Raw genomic sequence first — 8755 nt, 5'->3', positions numbered from 1 at the left:
GGTACATATAGGTTGTACGAGATGACCTAAAAGAAGACCCAACTCATACAATATAACACACAAAAACCCAAAGAAGCAAAAATACATAAAAATAAAAAAACCAAAAAACCACCAACATACTCAAAAGTCTCTAGTTCTCGGAAGGGAGTCGGCTAAATTTGTAAGGTGCGTACCATTACCCGAAGTAACCAAAGTATCATCTATCAAATTTCTGAGCTCAAGTATGACTTCATTCTTCTTCTTCTTCTTCCTGAATGTGTAGACCTATCATTCATCATCTGATCAATTGATTGGTCCAAATGTGGTTAGACATGTGTAGGATGTTACACATCATGATCCCCATGAGTCTGAGTAAAATTGACATATTTTTGGATCTGATGAGGCAGTAGTGAAGCAACATAAGTATTTTTGCAATAGAAGTATTTTTACCTGTAATATCAGTGATATGTTATAGGGCAGACGGAGTCTGAAGAATCTCCCTCGCCTCCACTATAGGAGGTTCCAAAGACGGGGGAGCTACAACAATGTGCGGAGACTGAATGGTTGATATAATGTCTGCGGAAATAGTGACGTCTTCAGATGTATCATTTTGATGATCGATAATGTCAATAACTTCAAGTTGATCAAGAGAAGTTGAAATCACTGTCTCTAGCAGAGCACTTTGCTTTTTTGGTCTGAGGTGAGGATGTAGATGGCATCGAAAATTCGAGTGGTCAAACATGCGAAAGTTCGAACAATACGAAGGAAAATGCTCAATCTCAACATTCTGCCAATATCCATGATGTTGTGTGTCCAACCAAATTTCCTCAGAAGCGGAAGAAGTAATGTCTCTCTTAACAAGTACTTTGGCTTCAGATGAGCGGAAAAGATTAAAAGTAAAAATAGAAATGTTTGTCTTGAGTGGTTTACCATAAGCTGAGGCAATAGAATAAAACATTTTTTTTAAGAAAAATAATGAAATTTCAAACCATGAAGACGAATCCAAACCGAAATGATTGATGATTCCGTCTGTAGGTCAAAATCCACAGAACATTTCAAAATCTTCATTGTTATGTTATCAATCAAAATTATTCTTCTAGCAAATAATCGTGTGTAATTTTCTTCATTAATAATTTGAATAAACTCCATTTTGGGATGACAATATAGAAATTTCCAAACCAAATTGAGACGATAGAAGGAAACAAGTTGAATACCTTTAGCTTCTGTAAAAAAGATGACAAGTTTCTCATTCTTCCTACCAGGTTTCCTGATGTTTTCTGCCCACTCAATCGAAGGAGGTAAAGAGCACAATTTAGGTGTACCTGAGGCAGTGTGTCTGAGGCGTGGACACCCACAAGGGCAGCTGCATACGATCTGTCTGAAGCCATCCAGTGTGGCGTTAAGAAGAAAACACAGAAAAATTTGCATCAACCGAAGTTGAAAAGGAGAACATGCGAGACAAGCAGAAATCGCGAATTATACCCGTGAGACGGAGAGCTGCAAAACTTGCAAGAAGATGAGCCGTAGAGCCGAGAACTCCCGAGCCGGGAAAGCTCGCGAGATGGGAGGACAGGAGACGAGCCGAGCCGCAAAGCAAAACTCGCGAGACCAGAAGACCGGGAGAAGGAAACATAATAGATGTCGGAGAAGAAACATCGAAGTCGTAACAGTTGCTAGGGTACGCCAGGCGAATATGTATATATAAGATTATTTGATTGGGTTTTTAAAGAAGTATATTACAACTAAAATGTAAACATTTTGAATTTGGGGAGTTACATACACAACATTCAAAACTTCTTTTTCTATGGGATTATTTAGTTAATAGTGAGATTTAATTTGAATAGGATTTAATAAATCTTATAAATTTGGATTTATGCAATCTTGAAAGTTTTAAATCCTAAAAATATGTAAATATGTAAATCATAATAAATTCAAAATAAGTGTTTTGATAATTTTGACAGGATTCGGCTTCTGACAGGATTTCTTAAATCTAGAATTTAAGGCAAAACAGAATTTAAGAACTTATAGGATTTATTCGTCTGTTTTTTACCATTTGGCAGAATTTAGTGTAAATCATACATAAATCCTGCTTAAAAGTGGCTATGAAACAACCCCTATAAATTTCACACTCCGTTAACAGCATTAATGGCGTAATCATATTGAGGCGATGTGTGGGCAAGCCTATGAAAATTGCGACGAGTTCATGGCAACGAAGAATATTGAAAAATGCCACCTTCAGCTTCACACCTGCTTCCTCTTGCGTCTGAAAAGCAACAATCACCCTACTCTCGGCTTTACTTTGAAAGAACAGATAAAGAAAGAAAACAGAGAAGAAGAGAAGAAAACATAACAGGAAAGTTATTTTATTGTCTCAGCATAAACTCTGTCACATACATTGTAAGCTATATATAGAATACAGTTGTGGCACACTTGTAAATAAATCTAAGGTTAACTTAGATATTTTACATACTTGTACAACTGATACATATACACATATATGACTCAATCTTAACCTTAATACAATTGTATCACAGGCAAAGCATCATCAGTAGAAGACGAGGAGCGAATGACTTGCACGATCTTCCAATCCAGTAAATCCATGAGATATCCTTCAGTGAAAATAGCTAATTCCTTTTACCCCCTGCAAGTTGATCATCAGTTTGCTTGAGATTGGTAAGCTCTTGATGCCTTTAAGTAGTTGGGGCTTTGGTAAAGATGTCTGTGGGTTGGACTTGTGTCATTATATGTTGTAGAAGAATATGCTTAAGCTTTATATGCTCTCAGATGAAGTGACAATCAACTTCTATATGCTAAGTTCGAGCATGAAGTACAGGGCCATGCGCAAAAGCAATCGCTGTAGAGCTGTCACTATAAAGTGTTACAGATTGTGATAATATCACAGAGAGTTCTTCCAATAATGATTTTATCCATAATATTGATGTTGTTGTAGTCAATAAAGCCCTGTATTTGGCTTCTGTAGAAGATCTAGAAACAGTATTTTGCTTTTTCGATGACCAGGAAATGAGATTGTTATCTAAATAGTTACAATAACTAATAATATATTTTCTATCACTACCATCACTTGCCCTGTTTGCGAGGCGAACAAGTAATCCAACAGTGATAAGTAGACCATAGTGTTGTTCCTTCTAAATACCGTAGCAATCTTTTGAGAAGTTGGAAGTGAGTTTGATGTGGGTCATGCATATGTTGACTTAGGAAGTTAAAACTGAATGTATATCAGGTCGAGTGACATGTAAGTATTGTAAGGCCCCAATGAGTTCTCTATAAGTTTGAGGATTGGTTAAGGGTGTTGATGGAAGGGTACATTTCGATGGTTGAAGGGGTAAAGGAGTTAAAATGGATTTTGATTGCATCATTCCTGACTTGGTTAGTAAATTGTAAGTGGTATCCTGAAATCCAGGAGGTTGGGCATATATAGTACATACTGAGTTTACCATATAAAAAGTTATTTGATACATCTAATTGATGTATGTCCCAACTTTCTGCAGCATCTAAAGCAATAAGCATTCTAATAGTTGTAAATTTAGTAATGAGATTGAATGTTTCGTTAAAGTCTATATCTTGTTGTTGTTTATATCCTTCAGCTACTAAATGAGATTTTTGACAAGCAACATTGCCATTTGTGTGATATTTAGTTCGATACGTCCATTTGCAGCCCAATATATGTTGTTGAGGATCCAAGTGATTTGCTTTTGACGTGCAAGGAATTCTTCTGACATTGCTTGACGCCATGGATGTTGTTTAATTGCTTGATTAAATGCAACAGGAGTATCTAGATATGTGTGATGTAGCAACGGGAAAATTTTGGAGGGCTTTAATTTGCCTGTTTGTGCACTAGTGAGCATGTGATGTGTCTTAGTAATGACTTGAGGGTGAGAAGATGGAGAAGGATTTGCAGAAGTTGATGGGAGTTCAGTGTAATGTTGTGTATGTGAGACAGGCGGTGAGGAAGGAAGATTATTATGCGAGTCAGTGTTGTTGGAAGGAAGGATAGGATAAGTAGTGGGCTGTGAGGAATTGATTGCTGAAGTAGGAAGTAATAGGGAAGGAGGATATGATTGAGTGTCAGGTTGTGAAGAGAGCGCTGAACGTTGAATATCTTTGAAAGGACAGTGTGTTTCATTGAATGTACCGTGTCTAGAGATAATGATTCTCTGTTGCTAAATGTCATAACACTGGTAATCTTTGTGATGGCTACTACAACCCAAAAAGATACATAGTGGGGGCTTTGTTGGTGCCAAGGGAAACATGAGCAACCAAAGGTTTTCAGGTTATGGAATTTAGGAGTAATATTGTTGAGAAGCTGAAAAGGAGATATATTGTTTGTTGTTGGGGAGGGCAGGCGATTTATAAGAAAAATGGTTGTTTGAACAACAATAATCCAAAATTCTGTGGGTAAATAAGCAGTGTTAAGTAATGTTCTAGTTGTTTCAATAATATGGTGACTTTTATACACTGCCATCCATTTTGTTCAGGAGTGTAAGGACAACTAATTTGATGATGTATTCCATGTTGTTGTAAGTAACTTTGCAATTGATTTGTTCTGTATTTAGTAGCTTCGTCAGTTCTTATATTCTTAATATTACAATTGTACTTATTGGTTAATTGTTTGTGCAGGTTAATAAAACAAGTGAAAAATTCAAATTTTTCATATAATGGAAATGACCAGCAGTACCTAGAATAAGTATCTATCAATGTGAATAAATAAAGAACCATCAAGTAACGGTTGAGAAAATGGCCCCCAAAAATCAGAGTGAAGCAATTCTAGTAGAGCATATTTAGTACTACTAGTACAAAAGGGCAGTTTGTGACATTTATTTTGTAAGCAAGCAATACATATATCACTATTTGTAGGAATTTTAAGCTTTGGTTGTTGTTTGTTGATGCTCCGAAGCACCTTAGAGTTTGGATGACAGAGCCTGTTATTCCAAGTCGAGGAAGAAACCGTGGTTGTAAGAGCTTTTAATGGATCTAACCTTGATTAAGACTACAAGTGAGAAGAGGTGTCTTGGTTTTAAGGTCCCGAGTTAGAAAACAATTAGCATAGAAAGTAATTAAACATTGATTATCTTGTACAAATTTTGATTCAGATAGTAAATAATGAGAAATATGTGGTACCCTTAAGATTTAAGTCAAGATTAACTTCCGATCTGGTGTTGGCAGAAGCCCATTTCCTATATAAGAAATATTGGTAGCCTGACCATTGACAACCATTACCTGTTCAAAACCGCTGTAAATAGAAGGATTTTGAAGATTATCAAGATGAGGAAGTCACGTGTGTCGTGGCGTGGCCCCTGTATCAAGAAACAATTCTTGATTCTTGTTTGTAGTGGTAACATTTAGAGCAGAAGTGTCATTGCCTTTTGTTAGCTTGTGCCAATGTCAACATTGGTCAGTCGAATGTCCCATCCAAATACAAATTTGACATGTAATGGTGGATTTTTGAGAGGGACTGCTGTTCGAAATAGCAGGTTTGATGGATTGCTAAGAATTCTTGGGAGAGAATTTGTTTTTAGAGAGGTTTTTATTGTTTTTGAAAGAAAGTAGCGTTGTGGTATGAGTGGCTTTAAGAGCTTCATTAGATAGACTAATTTCCTCACTATAAAGGAATAAAAAACTTCAAGACTTAAAGGAGTTAATTGGGTTCAAATGGAAGCTTTGAAAGCTTGATAGGATTGGGGTAAACCATTCATAGCATAAATGATAGTATCCTCATTATCAATCTTTGAGCCTGTCGCAGCTATATTATCCACAATAGTTTTGATGGAGGTGAGACATCGGGTCATTGTTTGTGTGCCCATATGAACATTGTGCAATTTATGTTTTAGCTGAATAACTCTTGAATGATTTAAGGACTAGAATCATTTTTCAAGACTAGTCCATATGTCAGCAGTGCTTGTTAAGTGCAAGATATAAGGACAGAGGGTGAGATGATAGAGAATAAGCTAGCAGCAAGGTTTTAATCTATTAATCTCCATAAGGTATAATCAGGATTGGCAATTGGCAGTGATTGTACCTGAGGAATCTTGATGTTCTTTCGGGGGAGGAAGAATAGTGGGGTCGAGAAATGGTCCGAACCCATTGGCAAAAAAAAGTTTGTGAACCTGAACTTTCCCAACTGCATGATTTCTGAAAATAAAAGGATTGTTGGTCATGCTTTTAATGTTATGCATAAAAAATTTGAGAGGTGGTGGGATGTGAGGATCCTTCATTTTGTTGAGGGATTCTTGATAGGAGATGGTGAAGCGAGGAGAGATGGAAGAGGAGGAATCCATGAGATCTTGAAGCTGGCAGGAAGTCACTGCTCTGATAACATGAAAGAACATATAAAGAAAGAAAACAGAGAAAAAGAGAAGAAAACAGAACAGGAAAGCTATTTTATTATCTCAGCTAAACTAAGTTACATACATTGTAACTTATATATAGAATACAATTGTGGCAAATTTGTAAACAAGTCTAAGGTTAACTTAGACATTTTACATATTTGTATAACTGATATAAATACACATATATGACTCAATTTTAACCCAAACACAATTGTATCATGGGCAAAGCATGAACGATAGAAGACTAGGAGCGAAGGACTTGCGAGAGCTTCTGATCCAGTAAATTCACGAGATAGCCTTCAGCAAAAGTAGCTAATTCCTTTTATAATTCAGTAAGATGGACACCATGGAGCACAGCATGACGGCAATAGTGGAGGGAGCCGGTCGCTGACTCACGATCCCCAAGGTTATACGTTCTAAGATAGTGGGGTTCAGGCCGAGTCCTAGGGCTGCAATCAAGCCGAGGCTAGAGAAGCTGCAAAGGGGTGTGGAGGAGAAGATGATGGAGATGAGGAGGGATGTGGCTGCTGCACAAGCTTTCAATGTTAAAACATTCAAGCAGGCACAAGCTTTCAACGTCTATTCGTTTTTTGTGGGTCATCATCACTCTCAAAAGGCACGCACAAGCTTTCAACGTCACAACATTCAAGCAACTTCTTCACCGGTCCAAATTTAAATTATTTCAAAAAATTTATAGCATTGGCTGACACCACACTCACCCAATAATCAATATGTGAATGGACATTGTTGAACTAAATTAGATTAGTTGTATGCCAATCAAATAAATTGGAGAATAAAAATCTACAAATAAATACTAACATACTTGTAATATAGTCAAGTTTTGATCCATCAAATATCATATTTATACTCTCAATCCATGAGGCTCTGTCAGATGTAAAATTCCTTCATTTTTTTCCAAACTATCTGATGCCACAATTACTCAAACAATTGAGAATTGAATTTTGATTGTTGACTTAAAATGGGTTGATTTTATGCCAATCATATCTCCAAATAATAAATAATTGAATTTTGATCGTTCAACTTATCCAATTAATTTTATGACAATCTTATCTACTGACTTGAAATTAAAAAAATCTTTAAATACATACATATATGTAATTTTTTCAACTTTTGGCCAAGAAAATTTCATATTTCTTCCCCCAATCACATGTGTGGCTATTAAATGTAAAATCCCATGTCTTTGTTTGAGAAACCATTGATGAGAAGTTGAGATCATTCAAGTTGAACTATTCCTGAAAACTAGCTGATTTCCGTTTGAAAGACCTGCGGTTAAGCTTTCATTTCAAAAACAATATCTTTTTGTACATTTTTGGTTTTAGAACTGGATGGGAATTGTATCAATAGATAAAATATGGGAACCAATAGGTTAATTACAAACATAATAAAAGCTTTACAATGATTTTCCAATTCTATTATCCAGCACAACACCTAAAGCATAAAGCGTCATGAAAGGACCCAGTTTTCCTCTAAATTATTTTTGGGGTATTTACATACATACCACGCAATTCTTATGTACTTACATATCTAGCACCTAAACTTCATGACTTTTAAAAGTGAAATACACCTTTTCGTGCACAGGTAAAGTGGCATATATGTAAAAATTGAAGTTTAGGTGTTAGATAGGTAAATAAACAAGAATTGAATGGTATGCATGTAATCTTCCATTATTTATTCATCTAATGTCCTCGCTATCATGGCTCAAATAACCAAGAAATAAATGGTATTCATCCTAAGGAAGACAGTAATCCTTGCATACAAGATTAATAGCACAAGCAATTCTAAGAACAAGCATGATTAATATCAAAAACATCATCGCAAACATTATAAATCTCTAACAAAATTCATCGCATAGAGCTCTAGCTGCACATGCAAAAACTATTTACTTTAAAAACAAGATGAATAGAAAATACCCTTAATGGGTGGGGGCTATGTGCATGAACGCTTGAAGTTATCATAAAAAGCCAGCAACTTTCTCGCCCTCGAAAATAAGCCAGTTGCTGAATTCCGTGCATTGCTGAAAGCTATAACCCAATGTTGAAAGTGTATAGCTCTGCCAAGATTTCATTCCCCAGGTTTTGAAAATGAAGTATCGTTAAAGCAACAACAAATGGTTAAGAATGATTAAGAAAATGCTCTTTATAAGTAAAAAAAATATATATATAGGGAAATCTACATACGTTGCACATGATTCTTATGTATTTACTTATCTCACACCTAAACTTACAAATTTACATACATAGCATTTTGGCACTTTAAAACAATGCATGAAAAGGTATATTTCAATTTTAAAAAGTAAATTTCTATATGATATTAACTATTTGAGTGTTATGTGTGTAAATATGTAAAAATTTTGTGCAAAGTATGTAAATGGCCCACATGCTGAGCACTAATCCTAATTGAACATCTTG

This window comes from Phalaenopsis equestris, unplaced genomic scaffold, assembly GCF_001263595.1.
Source record: "Phalaenopsis equestris unplaced genomic scaffold, ASM126359v1 Scaffold000297, whole genome shotgun sequence".
Taxonomy (NCBI): domain Eukaryota; kingdom Viridiplantae; phylum Streptophyta; class Magnoliopsida; order Asparagales; family Orchidaceae; genus Phalaenopsis; species Phalaenopsis equestris.
Note: the sequence above shows the minus strand (reverse complement) of the source record.